Genomic DNA, 25,938 nt, shown 5'->3' with positions numbered 1-25,938 from the left:
AGGATTATCCCTGCTTGCTGTAAACATAGCAGTTTCAGAGAAACTGCTATGTTTACATTTGGGTTAATCCAGCCTTTAGTGGCTGTCTCATTGACAGCCGCTAGAGGTGCTTCCGCTCTTCTCACTGTGATTTTCACAGTGAGAAGACGCCAGCATCCATAGGAAAGCATTGAGAATGCTTTCCTATGGACTGGCTGAATGTGCGCATGGTTCTTGCTGCGCATGCGCATTCAGCCGATGACGACCGAAGGGGGAAGAGAGTCCCCAGCACCGAGGGAGCCCAGCGCTGGAGAAAGGTGAGTGTTTAACCCCCTTCCTCTCCTTTCAGCCCGGCGGGAGTGGGACCCTGAGGGTGGGGGCAAGTTTGTTTTCCTGGCACTATAGTGGTCCTTTAACTTTTTTTTGCAGGGTCTTAATAATATTAAAGTAAATGCCAGTATGTCACCTCAGTCCCTGGGCTCACATCCAATTCTTATTTTAATCTGTCTGTGAGTATGTGCACTGTGCAAAATGTGCATGCATAAAATGTAACAATGCAACTTTTTGAGGACCCAGGACATACTTGAAAATGAGAGAAATCTCAATGTATCCATCCTGGTAAAATATTTTATAAATACATAAATAAATACAATTGTATAGTTGTTAGCTACCAGCCCGCCAGCCATTAGCCTTTCTTTAGAGGTAATATTTTAATTTTTGTTTGCTTCATTTTACTTATTTTATTTTTTTTACTTTCACTTTTCATTAAACCTGTTTCTCTCAATTCCTTTCCAATATAGATTAATGATGGACTGAAATTAGTCACACACATTTTAATCAAGTAAGGCTGAAAAAGATGGTCAAAAAACATTGATGAGGGACAAAAAAGACAACTCTAGGCCCATCATATAGATGGACTGTGTCCTCGAGCAGCAGAAAGAGATACATTACTTATTATCAGAGATGAGCATACGAGTGACATGTCCACTGAGCAGAGAGGAATGGGGAGCTATAGTAATATATAGATAATGGTATCTTTGACCAATTGACTGAAAACACTGAAAAAGAGACATCCATACATTATACAGAGCGAGGAACAATTCAGGGATACACATCTAACAGAAAGAACCCAATACAATACAAAGACATGAACCCAATCAGACCTCTCTATTTAATTCTAGCTCTCCTTGAGTCTCCAGATCTTTTCTTTCTGCTCTCGTCTTCAGTAGTGCTCCTACTATTACAACTGTTAGCGTTTTAGTAAATGTTCCTGTTTTTATGAAATGTATAAGTTAAAATCATTGGTTATAGCAGTGGAATTTATACTTATAAGACACCCTTTCCTCTCACTGCTCAAAAATGAGCTGTAGGATGCATATGTGGAGCATGTTATCACAGAATGAACCAGGTTCTGTCACGGGTGGTGGTATGGAGACCAGGACCCCTGAGTGCCTGATGAAAAGATAAGGGTCTTCAGCGTGGAAGTGAATTATCAGGGCCTGGTGCAGGGTAACCACACGCCCCCTGGTGTTGAGCACCAGCTTTTGTGCAGCCACATACCAGGGCCCTGATGCAGCTTCTGTGGATCTAGGAGCAGATGAAAAATGTGCAGACCTCCCAGAACTGGATAGGGAGGCTCTGCAGCAGATATGAAAAAAACAATGGATCTACAATACAATAATAACAGGAACAAACATAGCGTAATACTGTAAATTTATAAACAAGAGTGGAAGTATATATAATGATTCACACTCACAAACCAAAATTGATTGTAGGCATATCTCATAGAGCGATGGATGTCTCAGGATAAGTAAGTCATCATATGGTACATGGAAGGGAATAAAAAAACAAAATAGTGCAGAGTATCTTAGTAAAAAGTTATACTTTAATGATAAGGCACACTTACAATGTTGTAGTGGCAAGTAGGCATATAAAGTCAGCCGGTCTCAGGATCACAGGGTAACTTGCAGGATCAACTTAAACCAGTCGAAATAGTTGTGACGAGGTGCCCTTCGCCACTTTGTCCTGGAGAGGCCTGCTTGCCCGCCTCCTCCCCTGCGACTATGGTCCTGGACTATATTGCACTGCAAACCCTGTATTCAGGCATATGGACTTGTATTAGACTGTCTTTTTCCCTTTATCTATGCTGTAGGTTTGGACTGCTAATATAACCTAACAGCCAGGGGATTTAGGCGAATATAGTGCATGAGAATGCCATTACTGGAGAATACAGCCGTTCGCATGATTTCATGCGAATTCTTTGTGCTCTGAATAGGTGGCCGCCATTTCGGGACTTTTCCACGTGTTCGCGGCCATCTTGCGTGCGAACAGCGGTGTTTGCCTGTGAACGCATGGAACTGAAATCGGAAGCACAAACAGGCGAATACCGCTAAGACCTCCAGACATCCAGAATTACGCACGGAAACTACCGAACGACCGGCCGTTCGGTAGTTATACTTAACTTAGTATGGGGATTCTAGCGACCACAAAGATGCGAATGGATGGCAAGAATTGCGTCTATTTTACCGTGCGAACGGAGACCGACCGCAAGGCCAAAACTCATGGAACTATTTTCGGCTAGTTGGTCTGTGCGGTCGGTCAAAACTTTGGAGCCCTGTATCTCCCGAACCATCCATCCGAATGGGCTGATTTTTGGACAGACTGTTCCCCTGAACAAGGGCTATTTGGGGATACCAGATTTAAAGCTGTACCCCCTGTTTTTGGGGTACATCCAGAACTTGGGTAAAATAATGTATGTTTTAATTGGGTTATGTGTTTATCTGAGGGGAGGAGACGTGGGGGTGTTACCATGCATGTGATTGGTCAATTTCATCCTCCCCCTGGGAGTGTCCTGTATGTACCTGATCCTAATAAAAAGCAGGCTGGGTGTTCCAGTCCTGAGACCTCTTCTGACCCTCAATACGTAGCCGTGTCTCGTTATTGGAGGGAACTGCTATATCACACTGGGGATTGCTATGCTCTGCATATTCCCCTGAGCTCTTAATCACTTAGCTCTTTTAAGAGCTTGTTCCAGATACGCTCTCCTGGAGCAGAGGTCTTCCCCACACGGTCCTGGAGGACAGAAGCCGATCCAGGGTGGAAGGAAGACGGCGCGGCTCCAGTTAAGCTACGGCGGTTGTGGAGTCTGCGGTGGTTGTGGTGTCGTCTGCAGTGCTTGGAGTCCTCTGAGAGCGCTAGGAGCATCCATCAACGGAGGGTACTCGGTCGGGGTACACGGAGCTCCGTTACATTGGTGGCAGCGGTGGGATGGCATCCTAGTGCGAGGAGAAGCAGCTCAGAGACACGGGTAACGTTTGGAGTTACAATTGAGGGCAACGCTAGCCATTGGGCAGCGCCCCTGGCTACAACAGGATGGCTTCCCTAGGGCGAGGAACAGCATCCTGGGAACACCCAGCCAAACTGGACTATTGGTATAGTCACGTACAGTTTGACGCTATGCTGAAGCGGCGGTTGGATATCTACGGGTCCCTTCTAACCGAGGAAATGGTACCAAGAATAAGGAGAGAACTGGCGGAGTATCTGCAGATGGAAGCCGAATATCGGGCAGTGAGGGCAAAGTATTCCGTCCCTGCGCCCCAACAACAGCGTGAGTTACAGGGGGCCGAAGGGGCCGTCCTTTCCCCCCAGCAGCCGTGTGTCCTACAGAGAGCAGAGACAGTTGGTCCCTCTCTACAGCAACAGGACCATGGTAAGGGAGTGGAGACAGGCAGTCTCCCTCTCCAGCGGCAGTGTGTACCCCAGGGGGCCGAAGGTGCCGTCCTTCCCCCCCAGCAGCAGTGTGTCCTACAGAGAGCAGAGACAGTTGGTCCCTCTCTACAGCAACAGGACAATGGTAAGGGAGTGGAGACAGGCGGTCTCCCTCTCCAGCGGCAGTGTGTACCCCAGGGGGCCGAAGGTGCCGTCCTTCCCCCCCAGCAGCAGTATGTCCTACAGAGAGCAGAGACAGTTGGTCCCTCTCTACAGCAACAGGACCATGGTAAGGGAGCGGAGACAGGCGGTCTCCCTCTCCAGCGGCAGTGTGTACCCCAGGGGGCCGAAGGTGCCGTTCTTCCCCCCCAGCAGCAGTGTGTCCTACAGAGAGCAGAGACAGTTGGTCCCTCTCTACAGCAACAGGACCATGGTAAGGGAGTGGAGACAGGCGGTCTCCCTCTCCAGCGGCAGCCTGTGTTTCCAGGAGAGGAGCACAGCACCCCCTCTCCCCAGCGGCAGCTTCCCCCAACAAGGGGAGACAGCAATCCTCCAGACGGCGCAGATGGGACCGTGGTCTCTGTGCCTGACCTACAGGGATGCTGGACAGCCCTTCCAGATCCCCAACTACCCTCACCGGGACACCCAGAGGAGGGGGTAAGTACAAATTCCCCTCCCCAGCTAACCCCTAGCGTGGCACCAGGGTTAACGGAGGCGATGCTAACCCCTCCTGACGTCCATGTTCCCTTGACTACTGAGCCGGACTATGGTCTCAGTACCCCAGCGGAAGAGCTGGCAGCTGGACAGAGCGCAGTCGGCCTCTACCCTACCCTTGTCCCTGGTCCAGAGCCTGATGTCCTGCAGGCTACCCCAGCGGAAGAGCTGGCAGCTGGACAGAGCGCAGTCGGCCTCTGCCCTACCTTTGTCCCTGATCCAGAGCCTGATGTCCTGCAGGCTACCCCAGTGGAAGAGCTGGCATCTGGGCAGAGTACAGTCGGCCTCTGCCCTACCTTTTTCCCTGGTCCAGAGCCTGATGTCTTGCAGGCTACCCCAGCAGAAGAGCTGGCAGCTGGGCAGAGTGCAGTCGGCCTCTGCCCTACCTTTGTCCCTGGTCCAGAGCCTGATGTCCTGCAGGCTACCCCAGCAGAAGAGCTGGCATCTGGGCAGAGTGCAGTTGGCCTCTGCCCTTCAAGTACCCTCGGCATGTGGCCTCATTACCACAGCCAAATACCCAGGTGCAGTAACTGTGTGTTGTGGGTAGGCTGTTCCTGTACTTTGATGTTGTGGGGGGGCCACTCGGACATCTGTTTATTGTGGGTTGGTGGATCGACTAACGGAGGCACTGACCGACAGAAGGTCAGGTGCCTGGTTAGTCTTCCCCCCAAAGGGGAGATGTGTGACGAGGTGCCCTTCGCCACTTTGTCCTGGAGAGGCCTGCTTGCCCGCCTCCTCCCCTGCGACTATGGTCCTGGACTATATTGCACTGCAAACCCTGTATTCAGGCATATGGACTTGTATTAGACTGTCTTTTTCCCTTTATCTATGCTGTAGGTTTGGACTGCTAATATAACCTAACAGCCAGGGGATTTAGGCGAATATAGTGCATGAGAATGCCATTACTGGAGAATACAGCCGTTCGCATGATTTCATGCGAATTCTTTGTGCTCTGAATAGGTGGCCGCCATTTCGGGACTTTTCCACGTGTTCGCGGCCATCTTGCGTGCGAACAGCGGTGTTTGCCTGTGAACGCATGGAACTGAAATCGGAAGCACAAACAGGCGAATACCGCTAAGACCTCCAGACATCCAGAATTACGCACGGAAACTACCGAACGACCGGCCGTTCGGTAGTTATACTTAACTTAGTATGGGGATTCTAGCGACCACAAAGATGCGAATGGATGGCAAGAATTGCGTCTATTTTACCGTGCGAACGGAGACCGACCGCAAGGCCAAAACTCATGGAACTATTTTCGGCTAGTTGGTCTGTGCGGTCGGTCAAAACTTTGGAGCCCTGTATCTCCCGAACCATCCATCCGAATGGGCTGATTTTTGGACAGACTGTTCCCCTGAACAAGGGCTATTTGGGGATACCAGATTTAAAGCTGTACCCCCTGTTTTTGGGGTACATCCAGAACTTGGGTAAAATAATGTATGTTTTAATTGGGTTATGTGTTTATCTGAGGGGAGGAGACGTGGGGGTGTTACCATGCATGTGATTGGTCAATTTCATCCTCCCCCTGGGAGTGTCCTGTATGTACCTGATCCTAATAAAAAGCAGGCTGGGTGTTCCAGTCCTGAGACCTCTTCTGACCCTCAATACGTAGCCGTGTCTCGTTATTGGAGGGAACTGCTATATCACACTGGGGATTGCTATGCTCTGCATATTCCCCTGAGCTCTTAATCACTTAGCTCTTTTAAGAGCTTGTTCCAGATACGCTCTCCTGGAGCAGAGGTCTTCCCCACACGGTCCTGGAGGACAGAAGCCGATCCAGGGTGGAAGGAAGACGGCGCGGCTCCAGTTAAGCTACGGCGGTTGTGGAGTCTGCGGTGGTTGTGGTGTCGTCTGCAGTGCTTGGAGTCCTCTGAGAGCGCTAGGAGCATCCATCAACGGAGGGTACTCGGTCGGGGTACACGGAGCTCCGTTACAATAGTAAAAACAAAATAAAATAAAACAGCCTAATATAGACAATAAAACTCTAACACTATTAACTCTAACACTTGTTTCTGTACAGCAGATATGTATGCAGTACAGAAACAAGGCAAGACTAGAACAGGCACCAAACAAGATAACAAGACAAGACTAGAAGAACCCAGAACTGGAGCAGGACAGAAAGCAGAACATGTACACAAGACATGAGGAAAACATGAACAGGGCAGGGCAGGACTGTACATGAACTGGGAACACAAGACAAGAGGAGACATAACTAAGTACCATATATGTAAAACATTGGAGATTTAGACATACCTAAATGGCCAAGATGTATGCAGCACACCAGTGCGTCAAAGTACTCCAATTTCGGTGGGTTCCTATCTGCCTAGATATGCATGACTAAATAAATAATAATAAAACACACACAGCACTTACCTGCAAGAAATAGGCAGATGAATTGGAACAACTGCCTGCAGGAACCAACTGGAACAAAAGGATTAATGGAAAAGGAAAGGGTGTGGCAACATAAAACAAACATATAAAGGAATCCAGGGGACTGGGAATTCCTGTAACGGAATAAAGGAATTAACTCAGAAAACCCAACATAAAGAAAACCAGACATGGAATACAAAACCAGAAAAAACAAGAAAAACTAAACAAGAATTGTAAAAAGAGTACTGGATACCAGAAGCCAAGGCCAGACAACTCCGCAGAACAGGATGTGACAGGTTCCCCTTGATCCCCTGCACATGGACACCTTCTGCTCAAGCCGCATGCAGCCTGCTGGCTCTTTGAAGTCCAGGCCTTCTTGCAGTCACCTCTTCTCTAATATCCCTCCAACTGCTCTGATAAACTTCAGTGAACTTCAGATTGTGACCCTCACCACATGCAACACATTCTATAATTCTATGTGCTGCTCACTCAAACAGTGGGGTCATGGTCTGTGGCTGTCAGCAAGATCCAGGACTAATAACAGCAACACCTCAGGTAAGAGATTTGAGGATTTACCGTCCAAGGTTTGGGCTCTAGCCCTTATAGCCTCCTTCTATGATAAGTTGAGCTTTCTAGTAAATGTTGCTGCTGTTATGAAACATGTCAGCTACTCCTGATACATTATTAACTATTGGTGTACAGTGTACATAGGGTTAAAAAAGCAGGGCACTGATAAACTATTTGTTTAATTAGCAGTTGGCAATATGATTAATCTGCAGTGGTAATATGGAGCCAAAAAGTAGCCGGCATGGTTTACAGAAGCAGCAATCATTACAGATTGAACCAAATTAAAATCAGAATGAGTCACAATTTCAGACCTGCTGTGTGATGTTTCACAACTTTTAACTAGCCAGAGCATGAGGGTCTCAGCCACAGAATGACTGAGTACTGTAAACAAGATAGTGGACAGTGGGCAGCTGAGCATACACTATGCAGTTGGAGTTAATAAAACTGTATGGGACAGCATAGGCGTGCGCAGCCTGTTGCATTAGGGTGTGCACCCTAAAGCACAAACACACACGCCGCGTATATATGTATTTTTATATACACACACACATATATATATATATATATAAATATATATACACACACATACACACACACAAATACAAGTATACGTAGGTGCAGTGTATGTGTGATTGTGAGCTGAGCTGTGCAGTGTGTGTGATTGTGAGCGGTGCAGCGTGTAAGGGGTGCAGTGTGTGTGATTGCGAGGGGTACAGTGTGGTGTAATTGTGAAGGGTGCAGTGTGTGTGATTGTAAGGGGTACAGTTTGTGTAATTGTGAGGGATTAAGTGTGTGTGTTGGGTACAGTGTGTATGAGTGTGAGGGGTGCACTGTGTGGGCGACAGGGGTTAGGAGGGTGGACGGGCAGCAACAGGGGTTGGGGGGGTAGAGGGACAGGAGGTGGGGGGTATAGGGGTGGAGGGGCAGTGACAGGAGGTAGCGGGGGTAGACGGTTAGTGACAGGGGTTAGGGGGTAGTAACAGGGGTTAGGGGTGGTAGAGGGGTAGTGACGGGGGTTGGGGATAGAGGGGTAATGACAGGGGTTGGGGTAGAGGGGCAGTGACAGGGGGTGAGGGAGTGGATGGGCAGTAACAGGGGTTAAGGGGGTTGGAGAGGCAGTGACATGGGTTAGGGGGGTAAAGGGTTAGGGGGTTAGGGGAGTAGAGGGAAAGTGACAGGGGTTAGGGGGTAGTGACAGGAGTTAGGGGGTAGTGACAGGAGTTAGGGGGGTAGTGACAGGAGTTAGGGGGTAGTGACAGGAGTTAGGGGGTAGTGACAGGAGTTAGGGGGTAGTAACAGGAGTTAGGGGGGTAGAGGGGTAGTGACAGGGGTTGGGGGGGTAGTGACGGGGTTAGGGGGGTAGTGACGGGGGTTAGGGGGTTAGAGGGGTAGTGACAGGGGTTAGGGGGGTAGTGACAGGGGTTAGGGGGTAGAGGGGTAGTGACAGGGGTTAGAGGGGTAGTGAAAGGGGTTAGGGGTAGTGAAAGGGGTTAGAGGGGTAGTGGCAGGGGTTGGGGGGTAGAGACAGGAGTTAGGGGGGTAGAGGGGCAGTGACAGGGGTTGGGGGGTGGAGAGGCAGTGACATGGGTTAGGGGAGTAGAGTGAAAGTGACAGGGGTTAGGGGGTAGTGACAGGAGTTAGGGGGGTAGTGACAGGAGTTAGGGGGGTAGTGACAGGGGTTAGGGGGGTAGAGGGGTAGTGACAGGGGTTGGGGGGGTAGTGACGGGGTTAGGGGGGTAGTGACGGGGGTTAGGGGGGTAGAGGGGTAGTGACGGGGGTTAGAGGGGTAGTGACAGGGGTTAGGGGGGTAGTGACAGGGGTTAGGGGGGTAGTGACAGGGGTTAGGGGGGTAGAGGGGTAGTGACAGGGGTTAGAGGGGTAGTGAAAGGGGTTAGGGGTAGTGAAAGGGGTTAGAGGGGTAGTGACAGGGGTTAAGGGGGTAGTGACAGGGGTTAAGGGGGTAGTGACAGGGGTTGGGGGGTAGTGACAGGGGTTAGGGACAGGGGTTAGAGGGGTAGTGGCAGGGGTAAGAGGGGTAGTGACAGGGGTTAGAGGGGTAGGGACAGGGGTTAGGGGGTGGGGGGCAGTGAGTGACAGGGGTTAGGGGGTTAGAGGGCTAGGGACAGGGGTTAGGGGGGTATGGGTGCAGAGGCAGGGTGGGGGGGCAGTGAGTGACAGGGGGCAGAGGGGGGTTTAAATACCTGCCCTGGTGGTCCAGTGGTCCTGGTGGTCTGTTCAGTCTGCAGCTCCGCCGGGAGTGAGCTGCAGACCACATGGTGAGGGGGTTAGGGGGGTAGTGACAGGGGTTAGGGGGTAGAGGGGTAGTGACAGGGGTTAGAGGGGTAGTGAAAGGGGTTAGGGGTAGTGAAAGGGGTTAGAGGGGTAGTGGCAGGGGTTGGGGGGTAGAGACAGGAGTTAGGGGGGTAGAGGGGCAGTGACAGGGGTTGGGGGGTGGAGAGGCAGTGACATGGGTTAGGGGAGTAGAGTGAAAGTGACAGGGGTTAGGGGGTAGTGACAGGAGTTAGGGGGGTAGTGACAGGAGTTAGGGGGGTAGTGACAGGGGTTAGGGGGGTAGAGGGGTAGTGACAGGGGTTGGGGGGGTAGTGACGGGGTTAGGGGGGTAGTGACGGGGGTTAGGGGGGTAGAGGGGTAGTGACGGGGGTTAGAGGGGTAGTGACAGGGGTTAGGGGGGTAGTGACAGGGGTTAGGGGGGTAGTGACAGGGGTTAGGGGGGTAGAGGGGTAGTGACAGGGGTTAGAGGGGTAGTGAAAGGGGTTAGGGGTAGTGAAAGGGGTTAGAGGGGTAGTGACAGGGGTTAAGGGGGTAGTGACAGGGGTTAAGGGGGTAGTGACAGGGGTTGGGGGGTAGTGACAGGGGTTAGGGACAGGGGTTAGAGGGGTAGTGGCAGGGGTAAGAGGGGTAGTGACAGGGGTTAGAGGGGTAGGGACAGGGGTTAGGGGGTGGGGGGCAGTGAGTGACAGGGGTTAGGGGGTTAGAGGGCTAGGGACAGGGGTTAGGGGGGTATGGGTGCAGAGGCAGGGTGGGGGGGCAGTGAGTGACAGGGGGCAGAGGGGGGTTTAAATACCTGCCCTGGTGGTCCAGTGGTCCTGGTGGTCTGTTCAGTCTGCAGCTCCGCCGGGAGTGAGCTGCAGACCACATGGTGAGTCTCGCGATCTCCAGGCAGAGCGTTGACAGGCTGGAGATCGTGAGATACTTCAGTCTGCAGCTCACTCCCGGCGGAGCTGCAGACTGAGGCTGGATCTCCGTCAGGGCAGACGGACAGGAGGGGCCTCTCACCCGGCGGCATTGTGTGCACGCCGCCGGCCCCCTCCTGTGTCGGGTCCTCGGTCATAGACCGAGGACCTGACATGTCAGTCTGCCCAGAGGCAGTGCAGCACGGAGGTGTGATTAGGGTGTGCCCAGGCACACCCGGCACACCCCGTGCGCACGCCTATGTGGGACAGGCAGCACCTAGCTGTCAAAAATGTCTGCCATTTCCCTCCCCTTTTTCTCTTCTGACTTGCACTTACATTTGGCAGGGTCTATGAGCTGCTGATGCGGCTCTCCTTTATTGTGCTTCTTCCAAGATGGATTCCTAATTCTCTTTACCGTGGGCAGTGTAACACTAGCCTCTGGTGTTATGAACCAATGGTGGTCTCTGAAGATGCCAAGATAATGGCTCCACTCACAGCCCCTAGCTCCGCTGCCTGAAGGCATCTTAATAGGAGGCCCCTGAAATGACATCTTAAAGAATACTAAGCATATATAAATTATGATGAAACAGGTAATTTCTTTTTAAATAGCTGAGTGACAGGCAACAGAGGGTTGTAGTCAATGGAGTATATTCGAAGCAAGGTCTTGTTACCAGTGGCATGCCTCAGGGATCTGTAATTGGACCCATTCTCTTTAATATTTTTATTAGTGATATTGCACAAGGTCTTGATGGTAAGGTATGTCTTTTTGTTGATGATACTAAGATATGTAACAGGGTTGATGTTCCAGGAGGGATAAGGCAAACTGCAAAGGATTTAAGTTAACTAGAAAAAAGGACAGAGCTGTGGCAACTGACATTTAATGTGAATAAGTGCAAGACTTGGACATAAAATGTCCAAGATAAGTGCATCTTGGACATAAAAACCCAAGGGCAGAGTACAGAATATTTGATAGAGTCCTAACCTCAACATCTGAGGAAAGAGATTTAGGGGTAATAATTTTAGATTACTGAAAGTAGGCAGATGGTGTAATAGAGCAGCAGGAAATGCAGGCAGAATGTTTGGTTGTATAGGGAGGGGTATTAGCAGTAGAAAGAGGGAAGTGTTCATGCCATTGTACAGAACACTGGTGCGACCTCACTTGGACTATTGTACGCAGTACTGGAGACCGTATCTTCAGAAGGATATTAATACTTTGGAGAAAGTTCAGAGAAGGGCTACTAAACTGGTTCATGGATTGCAGGATAAAACTTACAAGGAAAGGTTAGAGGATCTTAACATGTATAGTTTGGAGGAAAGGCAAGATGGGGGGATATGATAGAAACATTTAAATACGTAAAGGGAATCAACACAGTAAAGGAGAATACTATATTTAAAAGAAGAAAAACTACCTCAACAAGAGGACATAGTCTTAAATTAGAGGGGCAAAGGTTTAAATATAATATCAGGAATGAATACTTTACAGAGGGGGTAGGTGGTAGAGGTTAACACAGTTAAGGAGTTTAAGCATGCGTGGGATAGGCATAAGGCCAGGGACTAAGGAAAGTATTTAGAAAAAATAAAAGCTTTGCTAGACAGCCTTCAACAAGGTGGGTGGCCTCTGCAGAACTAAAAGCAGAACTAATTACAGAATTAAAGAGACATTTAGTTTTTTTTTTTTTTACATTTTGACACACACATAGGCAATTACATTTTCTAGCTCCCCCCCCCCCCCCCCTAGACCCCAATATTTTTTTCACACATAAATCCGGGTAGGGCACTGCCCTGAGGGGAAAAACCTCCAATGAGAGCATATTAGACAAGTTAACACTGATTTTATTTCTAATGATATTAGATCAAATTGATTGTAACTTTGTGTCACTGATTTCAAATTATCTGGTTTTCTAGATTGGCTCTATTTTTTGAGATAATAGATGCCCCTATTGTGTAACAAAAAAAAAATATGAATGATGCATATCCTACACACAAATCACATGGAAATGATCTCAACCCATACAAGTACCTAATTGAGTTGTATTCAGTACATTAACATAAAAGCAAAGTAAGCCGATTCAGATAATCACTCTTGACGCATAGAAGAATGATATTTGTAGACTATTCATTTATGTATGTCATCTGGACTATCACATTCAGAAATAGCCTGCCATCATGTGTCTATCCCATATGCCTTTTAAAAAAAGTTGAATATTTTATTTTGTTTATTTTCCACTGCTGTATACACAGGTTTTGTAAACTGTATGTGGAGCCCAAAACTTATCTTTATCTCCAAGCTTAACTCCAAAATAAACAGGAGTTGCTTGTCTTACAAAGTCAGTGATGTTTTCCTTCATTTTTGCAGAGTTCATTCAAAACAAATGTAGCAAAATGTATTAAGGTGGTTTAAGCAGTCTCATATGCAATGAATAGATTAGATCAAATATTATATTATAATTAAATAAAATATTACAATATAAAAAAGGCAGACCAAACCCTGGTGCAGGTCAGGTCTTATTGAGGTAAAATATAAATTTGAGGAGTATCGATTATCTCAAACACTGATGTCGTTTTTGAATTCAGTATCCCCAAAATATCCTAAATTTTTTTCAAAAATCTCTGGCAACTAAATAAAAATGGGTTTTGCTGTTTAATTGTGCTCATTGTTTTCACACTTATGACAAAAGTTGTGTTTCTGGTTCTATGTTAACATATAACATTCTCTCTGAAATATGGCAAAAGGGATAGCACATAATGTCATCATATTTTCATTCTTTCCTAAAAAGAGTAAAAAAAAGTTAAATTAAATGAATATTTATAATGTTTTAGACTAAAAAATGGGAATGGGGCTGTGTTTTTTTTTTTTTTTTTGTATAAGCAGCTTATGATGGTCAAGAGGTCTACCCTATTATGTGGACTGAGTATCCTGTCCAATCAAGAAATTGCAACAACAACAAAAAATATGGTTAGTAAATTTTGATTTTAGTCAAATATCAAATAACAATTGACCAATAGAGGGGAAAAGGAGGAGAAACAGGATATTTGTTAGGATCAAAAAATACCTGGGGCTTAAGTCAAAAATAATTTGGAGACTTAAATTTCCACCCCATTGCCCCTGAATGCATGACACTGCCTGTAGTTTTGAATGCCTCTGGAGTCTGTTTGTGAAGATACGTGTGTAAGGGTGCTGCTTGTGGGTTTGCTTGTGTATGGTAGGTTACCTGTGTTATTGTGTGTGTGTGTGTGTGTGTGTGTGTGTTTGTGTGAGGGCAGGCAGCTTGTGGGGTTGCATGTATTAGGTTGCATGTGAAGGTAGTCTGTTTATGGGATGGTGTCTCTTTGAGTGGGGTGTTCACAGTGTAGTGTTTGAGGCATTTTGTTATTCATCCTAGCAGTGCTGTCTTTAATATTGATTGGACCCTGGGCAAGAAATTACTTAGTACCCCTGTACCCTGTCCACCCACTATGTTTCATGAGTGTGTGTGTATATAATGACTCTTCAGTGGGTGACTGACAGAGTGGGTAAAAGGTCAACTGTGCCAAGGGAATTGTGACAGGTCAGAGTGGTGAATGAGATGGGGTTGGGCGGTGAGTGTGACAGGGTTGAGGTGTGATTGTGATATGGTTGGAGAAGTTAGTGTGACAGGGCGAGGGGTAGTAAGTGTGAGAGGATTATGAGGGTTAATGTCACAATGTTGTGTGGCATTATCAGGGTGAATGTGCCATAGTTGGAGGAGGGATTGTGACAGGGAGATGGGAGGTGAGCGTGACCAGATTAGAGGATGTTTATGTGACAGGGTGAGCGTGGCATGGTTGGGGATGAGTATTACAGAATTTGAGAGGTTCATGGGATAGTGTGAGTGTGACAGTGTGAAAGAAGATGAGTGTAACATGATTAGGAGGGTCAATGTAAGTGTGGCAGAGCGATGGGAGGTGAGTGTGGCATGGGTGAGGATGACAGGCTTGAGGGAGTTACTGTGAGTATTGCAGGGTGAAGAGGGCGATAATGTGTAAGGGGTGACTGTGTGTGTGTGTGCATACACTGACACGCATGCAGGGCCGGCCTTAGGCATTTAGACGCCCTGTGCGAAAAATCTTCACAGCGCCCCCCCCCCCCCCGTCATCCATGTATGCTGTTATGTTTGTGTTGTCTGTGTATGTAATAGTACGTGTGATGACTGTGTGTGATATGTATGCTATGTGTGATATTTGTAATGGGTATATTAACAGTGTGTGATATGCGTGTATTGGTTGTATGTGACACACACACACACACACACAGAGTCAGACGGCCATACACACACACAAGCAGACAGTCATACACACACACACAGGCAGACAGTCATACACACACACACAGGCAGACAGTCATACACACACACACACAGACACACAAAGGCAGACAGTCATACACACAGACACACACAGGCAGACAGTCAGTCATACACACAGACACACAAAGGCAGACAGTCATACACACAGACACACACAGGCAGACAGTCAGTCATACACACAGACACACACAGACAGTAATACACACAGACACACACAGAGGCAGACAGTAATACACACAGACACACACACAGTCATACACACAGAGGCAGACAGTCATACACACACACACACAGGCAGACAGTCATACACACAGACACACACAGGCAGACAGTCATACACACAGACACACAGAGGCAGACAGTCATACACACAGAGGTAGACAGTCATACACACAGAGGCAGACAGTCATACACACAGAGGCAGACAGTCATACACACAGAGGCAGACAGTCATACACACAGAGGCAGTCATACACAGTCACACACACAGAGGCAGACAGTAATACACACAGACACACAGTGGCAGACAGTCATATACACACACACACACACACGCAGACAGTCATACACACACACACACACACACACGCAGACAGTCAGACAGTCATACACACACACACACACACACAGACAAACACACAGGCAGATAGTCACACACACAGAGGTAGGCAGTAATACACACAGACAAACACACAGAGGCAAACAGTAATACACACAGACACACAGTGGCAGACAGTCATATACACACACACACACACACGCAGACATTCATACAGACACACACAGGCAGATAGTCATACACACAGAGGCAGACAGTCATACACACAGACACACACACAGAGGCAGACAGTCATACACACAGACACACAGAGGCAGACAGTCATACACACACACACACACACACACAGACAGTAACACACACACACACACACACACAGAGGCAGACAGTCATACACACACAGACAGTAATAAACACAGGCAGAGAGTCACACTCACCTGACAATCACACAGTTACCTGTGGAGTTCATTGTTGAGGCAGTGCAGCTCCTGGTGACTGTTTGGTGGGGAAGCAGGGACTCCTTCCTGCTTCCCCTGCAGCAGTTTTCCGGCGCTTTTAGCTCCGCCCCCGCCGCACGGTAAGCTCCGCCCCCGCTGCAAATTTAAAAAAAAAAAAAAAAAAAAAAAAAATATTTTTTTTTTTTTTTTTTTTTTTTAAATCGGCTGTGCGGCCGCACGGCGCCCCCTTCTCCATGGCGCCCTGTGCGGCCGCACAGCTCGCACACCCCTAAGGCCGGCCCTGCACGCATGCAGAAACACAGATACAGATGTACTCACTGACAAATATGCAGATACACAAACACACACTAACACATATACAGATAAACAGACAAACACACTGACACAAATGCAGATGCACACAATAACACATGCAGATACATATACAGACAGACATGCAGATACACACACACTAAGACACATACAGATAAACAGACACACAGATGCACACACTGACACACATGCAGATACAGACACACATTCAGATTCACAGAATGACACACAGGTACAAACACTGACACACACACACAGACACATAGGGGCACACACAAACAAATACCCAATTACACACACTGTCATGATCACCAGGGGAACCTAAGCACACAGACGGGACACTACACATAGAATTGCAATACCAGTCCTTAAAATGGCCGGGCTATGAAAAAAGGGATAGTCAAAGTACAAGCCAAGGTCAAAGAGAAACAGAAAGACAGAGTAAACATAAGACAAGACACTATAGGGCTAGACATAGACCAAAACAGGGCACTGAGGCAATGGGGAGGTTAGCTTATATATACACACAGGATGTGTCTGATTGGCTAACCTCCAATTAGTGTTAACCACAACAAGTTGGAGGAATTTCTTCCTTCCCTTGTGGTCTCTGAGGTCATCACTATGTGTCACATGACCGGGTCTGGCACACATATAAGGATGCTGCTCTGGAGCGTGCAGTGTCTGACATACTGCCAGTCTGGAGCGCGGTGGCGGGGACAGCTGCACGCCACAGACAGGGACCAGATGGCGCCACTTGCAGTGACGGGGTAAGCAAGGTCACCGCAAGCGGTGCAGGGGTAGGGGACCTGACACACACAGATACACATATGGACATTAACAGACAAATGCACATATTGTGCATATATGTGATCAGGGACAAAAAGCTGAGTTTTAGTAGTGGTGGTGCAAGTTGGTTGTGGTGTGCATTGGGGTAGGAATGTAAAAAGAGGGCCTACCAAAATAGAATTTCTAGATACAGAAATAAACCAGGAAGTATCTGCGAAGAGGAAGGGGAGGCCTGTGTATTTACAAGCCTTCCAACAACTCTAGGCTCCGCTTACAGGCTCTGCCTTACTATATATATATATATATATATATATATATATATATATATATATATATATATATATATATATATATATATATATATATATATATATATATCATTGGACATTAGAGTGCTTTTTAAAGTTAGCTCATAAGAATAATACTAAATACTATATTTAAATGTTACTAGTGCACAAAGCATACCTGTGCTAAAGTACAAAAAACATATAGGTAATTGATTTTAATCTCTCAATCTGAAGAACAAGACCTACACTGTGAATAAAATATGTCTGTCGACTGCGTACAATCTAAAAAGACTAATAAAATGTATCTAATTTACTCTGTGAATGATAAAGGGGATATTGAATACACAATCTAAGCTCTCTATAGGGAGCATATGGATTACAACTGTAAACACCATGTGCCATAAACTCTCTATAGGGAGCATATGGATTACAACTGTAAACACCATGTGCCATAGTATCATGGACTAGAACTGAAGAAATTTGAGTAAAGTAACATGACAATTAATATAATATTAATATTATATTAATATTAATATAATTATATATATTAATATAGAGAAAACCAAATATTTTTTTTTTAAATGGATTATAATAGAAAAAATAAAAAAGTAGTGAATAAAACAATAATATAAACAAACAAAATATAAAAACTAATGAAAATACAAAAAATGAATAAATAGTAAATAAAACATAAATTATAATTTGAGGGACCTGTGACAAAAAAAAGCAGAAAGTTCAGAGAATTTAATTTGCAAGCTCCATATTTATCTCTGTAACTTTTCAAAACACCATAAAACCTGTGCATGGGGGGGGGGGGGGGGGGGGAGGGGGAGGGAGACTGTTTTACTTAGGAGACTTCACAAATATGAGTGTTTTAGAACAGTAAAACCTATCATGACAAAAGTGAAAGAACAGTTTGTGTGTGAAAATACAAAAAAACACATATAAACACAAAGTTTGGCCAGTGTTTGTGACTAGATGGTTACTAAAAAAAAACACTTAACATACCCCATTTTGAATATCCTGGTCTACCCTGGTCTACTTTTTCAATTGGTATGCCATGATGAGGGTGATTCTCATTCCTGGGCTGCAGTACGGTATCAATGGCAACATAACCAAACAGGCAAATTTCAAAGTCCAAACACAGAAATGGACAAGTCCTATATATAATTCTGTAACTTTCCAAAACTCCATACAACATGTACTATTGTATCCGTGCAACATTGCTGAACACAAATGTGTGTGTTTTAGTACAGGTAAAGCTAACTGTATTAGGACATTCACAGTTAAAATGCCATGCAGAACTAAAAAAATAAACTTTTTTACACTTTTTTAGATTTTATTCATATAAAATGATGTTATACAATATATATATATACACACACACACAAAATACAGAATCCAGCGCACTCGCTTATTCACTAAACAATGATTTTTAAATCTTAGAGATTGTAATAGTTTTATTTAAAAACACCTCACCTAGGCAACAAATAATGGGGGTTTGGTTACACTATATGATCATACATTGCATAAGCCTGCCAACTACGTCAAAGTACCCCATATTCAGCAGGTTCTATCCTAGTAGCAGCCTAATGCTTGCTCTTATGAGATTAATCCACTTACTTGGGAAATACTTCCTTACTGGGACTCTCTGCAAGTCAAGGCTAAATGAGTTGGCCTGGGACTCCCAAATGTATGTATATATATATATATATATATATATATATATATATATATATATATAATTTATGTCCCAGCAGCACCCTATAATGCATGCATGTTCAGGTGAGTGCAGCCATCTTGGTTTCTTTTATATATTTGGGAGTCCCAGGCCAACTCCTTGGTTTTGCACCCCTCCCTGTTACAGGTGCCTCATTCCAGGACCCTATTTAGCCTTGACTTGCAGAGAGTCCCAGTAAGGAAGTATTTCCCAAGTAAGTGGATTAATCTCATAAGATCAAGCATTAGGCTGCTACTAGGACCTGCCGAATATGGGGTACTTTGACGTAGTTGGCAGGCTTATGCAATGTATGGTCATATAATGTAACTAAACCCCCATCATTTTTTGCCTAGGTGAGGTGTTTTTAAATAAAACTATTACAATCTCTAAGATTTAAAAATCATTGTTTAGTGAATAAGCGAGTGCGCTGGATTCTGTATTTTGTATATTTTGGCCCCAGCAGCACCCTATAATGTATGCATGTTTAGGTGAGTGCAGCCCTCTGGTTTCTTATATATATATATATAATTAAAAAACACATTTTAGTATAATGTATACATATAATCATTGAGAATTTTTTTTTAATAAAGTAAAGAATTTTAATCATGCAAATAAGTACATACACATACTGCACATTGAGTCAAATTACTATTTCAGCAAATAGAAAAATAGGCATGCTAGACAGTTTGACTTATCTGTCATCAAATTATGTTATTAGGATTTTATCTTAGTCTAGGCTATGTGTTCAACATGATATCTGAGCTCTTCAAAATTGCATTAAGATTACCTTGCTGGAATGAATGCTACATTAAATCAATGTAACTCATTTGGGAATATTGTATATAATTTACTGATGCTGACCACATTTTCCTTAACACTTACCCTAATGATGCTGTCTTCAGGCACATTATTTGATGAGAAGAGAGGAATGTCAATAACAAGAAGAGGATATAGCAGTGATGGTATATTTATTCATGAGAAAAAAAAAAGTCCATTTATCTTTTTGATTACTTTATTGGGCTTGTCATCGGTACAAAACACTCAATTTCCTATATAAAAAACAATCTGTAAATAATGAAAGGACAATTTCTCATGAAGCAAATAATTTATATAGGTTATCCATAGCAGTGTACATCATTATTATTATTCTAAATTTATTCAGGCAATCTTGCTACACTTGTAACATGGCAATCTATCATTGTCTCTGCTTGTAAATCTCCCATGTGAGTCAGGCATAGTCAGGTATGCCTCTAAAAAAGGAAAAGGTGGAGAACGGAATGGACATGTCTGTGTTGCACTGTCCTGAGTCCTGTCCATTTAAAAAGCTTGTAGCCTTCAAAGAAAAGTCATGTTTCAGCATCAACTATTGTGTTTAATGCATAATAGTGGTACCCACTAGTGGGATATACTCCAATGGCACCCGACTGTGGATTTTCACATAGTTGGCCTATTTTCGTGCTTCTATTTTTCTTTTTTATTTAGTTCTGTTATCGAGTCATTATATCTGTATTACACAGATGTACACCTCTCAAATTGGAACCTATGTGTGTATAGATTTGGTTTAAATGGGTTGCAAATTACTGTTTGCAATATATGTCTCAGGTTAATTCACATGTTCTTTAATGCATATGGTCATGCAATACGTTTGTTACGTTTGCATTTAACAAATATTCATGTACCTTACTGAGCTTTATTACTAGGATTGTTATTCTAATATTTCTTATTTTTAAAATCAAACTTAACATTACACATGTACAGTGTTATCAAAATCACACCACTACTTTTTGTCATGCTATGCCGGGTACGCAGGTTTTGCATGATGTGAAGTACAATTTCATTACTGTATGCATATGTTCCATGCTAATATATGTCTTTTATTACCACCTACGTAGGCCTTGTTTTATTGTATTATGTGATTTTACCAGATGCAGTCCCATACTCGTAAGCTTAATCTCAAACAGTATATGACATCTCGGACTTCTGTGACGGTTACTTACCGCTGTAATGCCACATGTCACCTTATTATGTCTCTGCATAGGCAAACACATGTCTTTTTCGTCTGTCAGTTGCATATATGTATGTATGATCCCACTCTGATCTACAAGATAAAAAAAAAAAACTATTAAAAAAAATACAACGGAGGTGCATCAAATGTTGCGTTAAGCTTGAACATTCCTCTGCAGAAACTATTCAGATGATTCAGAAGGCTTTCTGGGATGATGCAATGAGTACAGCGCAAATAAAACTGTGGCACAAATGCTTCAAAGATGATTGAGAATCTGTTGAAAGATTGGGTACCCTGTGACTTTTGGCTTTTCCAAAAACTAAAATCACCTTTGAAAGGGAATAGATTTCAGACTGTCAATGAGATTCAGGTAAAAACAGACCTGATGGTGATTCCAACAAAGGATTTTGCAGAGTGTTTTGAACAGTAGAAGATATGCTGGGAGAACTATCTAAGATGCCCACTAAGGTGCTTACTTTGAAATGTCTGATGTACAATGTTTCAAGTATATTGTATTTTCTCTAAAAAAAAATGTGTAATCCTGATACGACCAACAATATGCAACAGTATTCAATAAATATGTTATGCTATATAATGTTTTTTAAAATAATATTGACATAAGTGGAAATTCTAATCTTACTTAACTGTTCGCCATTACTGTTATTTATTCTGCCTATAATTTTACAACATGACAGGAGGCTTCATATTTTGCATTAACTTATTTTACTGAGCTCCATAGCAGCAAAGAAACATAGAGAAAAAACTGACCAGTCATTAACAAGTAAAGGTAATAAGAGGTGTAACTGTAGTACTTCCTCTTTCTTTGCTGCTCCCTCACAAGATAAGTAACACTTTGATTTACTCCTCAATGTCTTTTATGTTGTGGCTTGTTTCCTTTGGTGCACTGGGAGGTCTAGAGCCAGCTAGGGCGTCTCACATATACTGGCTTGGGGTGAGCCCCCATTACATGTGCTGTCGAGTGGAACCTGTTCTTGCAGGCTTTGATTTACCTGGCTGAGCCCCAGTTGAATTACATACTCTCTGTTTTACCACGTGGCTACTGGCCTGTTCCCTGGCCTAGAGAGAATTTGTCACAGGCTGTTCTCATACATGTTGTTATCTCGTACCTGGTCCCTAGACCTCTCCTGCCCTAAGTGTCTATTTCCATTCTGCCCATATGGTCTGCTGGATCGTGTTTCTATACACTTAACCACAGTGTAAATTGGGTGAGCCCCAAGATATTTCTCATTGTTGCCATGGACTCGTCCCAGAACCCTATGGACTTCCAGGCAATGATTCTGCAGCTGTAGTTGCTTTCATGCCAGGACCCATCTACGCTCCCGCCTAAATGGTCGCACTAAGTGGCCGAATTAAAGGATTCTGACTCCTCTAGGGACCGATCCCACCAGCGGAAATACCACTGGAAGGGCACCAGAGCTAAGCCAAAGAAGGCGAAGGGTAAGGCGCCTGCCAGACGCAGTCAGGCAAGAGTGCGAATGGTATCTAGACCTGCGCTGCACCATTCCTTGGATGAGGACGTAGACAATCCCACTCTTTCTATGTGTTAGACAAGTGGTATGCGGCTGTCTTCAACTCAAACAAAGAGGCTTGGAGCTATGCCTCTCAGTTGGAACACTCTATCTCTAAGGAGGCCTACCCGGGTGAGCTCCAGGGTACATTGGACGACATGGCAGTTGGGGACTCCACCACAAAATGACCCAGCAGTGTTGCGAGATGCTGCAGGCAGTCGTATGTTTAATCCTAGAAATATCTGCCATCCCAGTTCGCCATCGCATTCTGGTGACTGGACGCCTCCCAACCATCTGACGACTTTCATGTACTTCTGACTCAGGAAGTCCTTGGATAAGGATGTTTGGAAATGTCTGTCTTCTGAATACCCGTGCCCCACACTGCCAGACAAAGTGGCTTGCACCCAGGAGTTTAAACGGCTGATGCTGATGTTCATGGCCCGCAAGGGCAGAGACACGGAAAAAACACCATCCACTGATAGATCCATTGTACGTGGTGTTGCGACCGGTTTCCTAGCAGTCGGTCCACGAGCTGGCAAGCTGACCTATCAGCCATATTCCTGTAGTTGTATAATATCGAAGGTCAATTTCGGACTTAGGGTCGTGAGAAGAAACTGCCACCATGTCTCAACTCATGATCCGTAAGGCAGCTCCTCCGCCCGTGCCAGCGTCATTCGTCGATGTGGCCTTGTAGGTAGATCTCCAATCTCAAGGAATGCGCCTAAGTCCACCACCAAAATCGCAATAGAAAACCGAGGAGGATCTTTCGTACCTTCCTGTCCTACCCGGTGAGATGTCTCCTCCGAGCATAAATTCATAATGCAGGCAAAAGTGTGGCCAAACCAGCCGTATTCTAAGTGATTCCAATATTCCAAATGGACTGCGTAATCCTCAGACGCCGCAGAGAAAAGGCTCCAAAGGACGTCCATTCAGGGTTCCGAACTGAACTTGTGTGGAGTAACGGTGGTCGACTATTCTGGGAATAGGGAATCCCAGAAATCTTCAAAGGAATGGGAAATGCAAGCAGGAACGTAGATTTCCATCCAGAAATGCCCCCGTCCAAGAGTTAAAGATGTCTGTGTAGAAGTCGGGGTACACCAGGTACCACCATAAAGTCTCGTAGGTTTCCTCAACGATAGCTGAAAGTAGGGTAGCGCGAATCCAACAAAACGGCTCCCGCTCTCCAAACCATGATCACCAGGTATGCGCTCCATGGAGACGGGGCAGTCCTGCCATCTTATCCCAAGATCTGATGACCGGGGAGGTCAAGACAACCGGGGTTTCCGGTCTTACCATGTGATCCATACGTACGGTTTTAACTTCAGAGCGGGTAATAGGCCTTCCTTAATCTTGTTACCCGAGCAAGGCAGTGCCCGTTTGCTCCATGAAGGTCTCCGTATCTCCTGACATCTTGACATGGGAGAAAGTGTCTGCGCAGATTGTTCGTAATGGTCTGGATATCCAAAACAGAAAGCAATGCTCTGTATTATATGGTGCAGAATATACCAAAAAACCTGCATTCTCGTAATATCGGAGGACCCGTTAGCCGAACCATCTCCCGGAGTGTGTGTAAATAAGTGGGGGTCTCCCCCCGTTATACCTCTGTGAGTATTTCTCGCGTGTTTTACAGCGGATCCAGTAGATCCATTACAGGAGATAGAATAGAGGGAAACCGTCTAAATAATTATATCTTGCATGACCAGGCAGTCCTCTAGAACGAAGACAGTAGCATGGATGTCATCTCTAATTGAATTGCAGGAGGGATGCCCCTCTATGTAGTCATCAACGTCTTGGACAGGTACAAGCCTGAGTGATGAACAAGTGGGCGGTGCTGTAGAGCGTCGAGTGTATGAGAGAGCCGCGCTCTCTACAAATGTGATCGCATACCGTGATAGCGTCTGGCAGCTAGCCTGAGCGGGCCGCACCCGTTAATAACCAGCAGCAGAGTCTACATCCGTGACCGGTTCTCTCTATGAGAATGTGTCCTCCAAACCTGTCCTCTGTATCCAGCCCAGTATCTGGTAGAGGTCGAGGAAAGGGCTGCGCCCTCTAATAACAAATCAGTATCCGGTTCTGTATCTAAGAGGGTTCGCTCTCTGTTCCTGAAAATAAACATACTCGGGTTGAGGTGATGGAGGGCCGCACCCTCCTGTGATGCAAACTAGAGTCCCTAGCGACTCAGGGTGACCAAACTGCAGGGTACACCTCTTATAAATGTCAGCATAAGGCTGAGGGCAATCTTCAGAAAACAATGATGGAAAAACTATCAACCGACTATCCGGATCCCGTGCGCGCGCGCGCGGGGTCCGGGAAGACCGTTGGTAGTCTGAGGAAAGCTAGAGACGTTCTCCGCAATCCACGAGTGCCCGGGAGGTCGGAGGAGGTCAAGTCAGGCCTCTCGACGACCCGAGCGAAAAGGGAAGGAAGACATGAAAGAACAAAAAGGCAACAATAAACGTAGATAAGAGTAAATACACCAATCCTATCTCGGATAGAAGGCAAATAGCCGGCCAGAAGGTAATAAAAGCACGTCCCACTGGACAGGGCCAGGAGCTAACCTAACGCGGGAAAAAAATAGACACCTATAGGGATTCCGGGAGGCAGATACGGTGTAGCTGGTAAAGACAAGGAAAAAACACAGCTTTCTCCTGTAGTCGTCTGAGTACCGGTCATTGCCTGTGCGAAGTTCTCCTTGGCGATGTGCCGTCGCCGGTTTGGAATAAACCGTGGATGTGTCCGGGTATTCATAAGAAACTTTGCCCTTCAGGCATGAGGTTAAGGGCCTTCACCCTTCCCACCATATTCAGATGGTCGTATACTGGTGTCCTCTTGGACACTATGGCAAAAGTGTTTGTCTGGACACCTGCCTATCTCATGTCACTGGTGGGCACTGGGTTATCCTCAGAGATATTCCCCCAGGCCTGCGGCCAAAAGGGGTTCAGTACCAATAGTGCAATAGTTCAGTAGGGCACAGGCCCAGCAGACCAAACGAATGGACACAGAATGGTTAGCCAAGCAAATAGGCACAGACATAGCAGGCCATTCAAGTAGGCAGCGACATAGCAGGCCATTCTTATGGGCACAGACATAGCAGGCCATTCTTATGGGCACAGACATAGCAGGCCGTTCTTATGGGCACAGACATAGCAGGCCATTATTATGGGCACAGACATAACAGGCCGTTCTTATGGGCACAGACATAGCAGGCCGTTCATATGGGCACAGACATAGCAGGCCAAACAATGGGGCACAGACATAGCAGGCCAATCCTGGGTTGTATATTATATCATATGAGTATCTGTTATTTATATAGCGCTACCCAATTCCACAGTGCTTTACCATGGGTCTTGGAAGAGTAATGGGGACCTCTGAGAGTTCCCCAAAATGTTGTAGATCCTCAGAGCACCCTGACATAGGGCCCCCAG

Source organism: Pelobates fuscus, chromosome 2, assembly GCF_036172605.1.
Source record: "Pelobates fuscus isolate aPelFus1 chromosome 2, aPelFus1.pri, whole genome shotgun sequence".
NCBI lineage: Eukaryota > Metazoa > Chordata > Amphibia > Anura > Pelobatidae > Pelobates > Pelobates fuscus.
The sequence above is the reverse complement of the archived record's forward strand: the minus strand, read 5'-3'. Positions refer to the sequence as shown.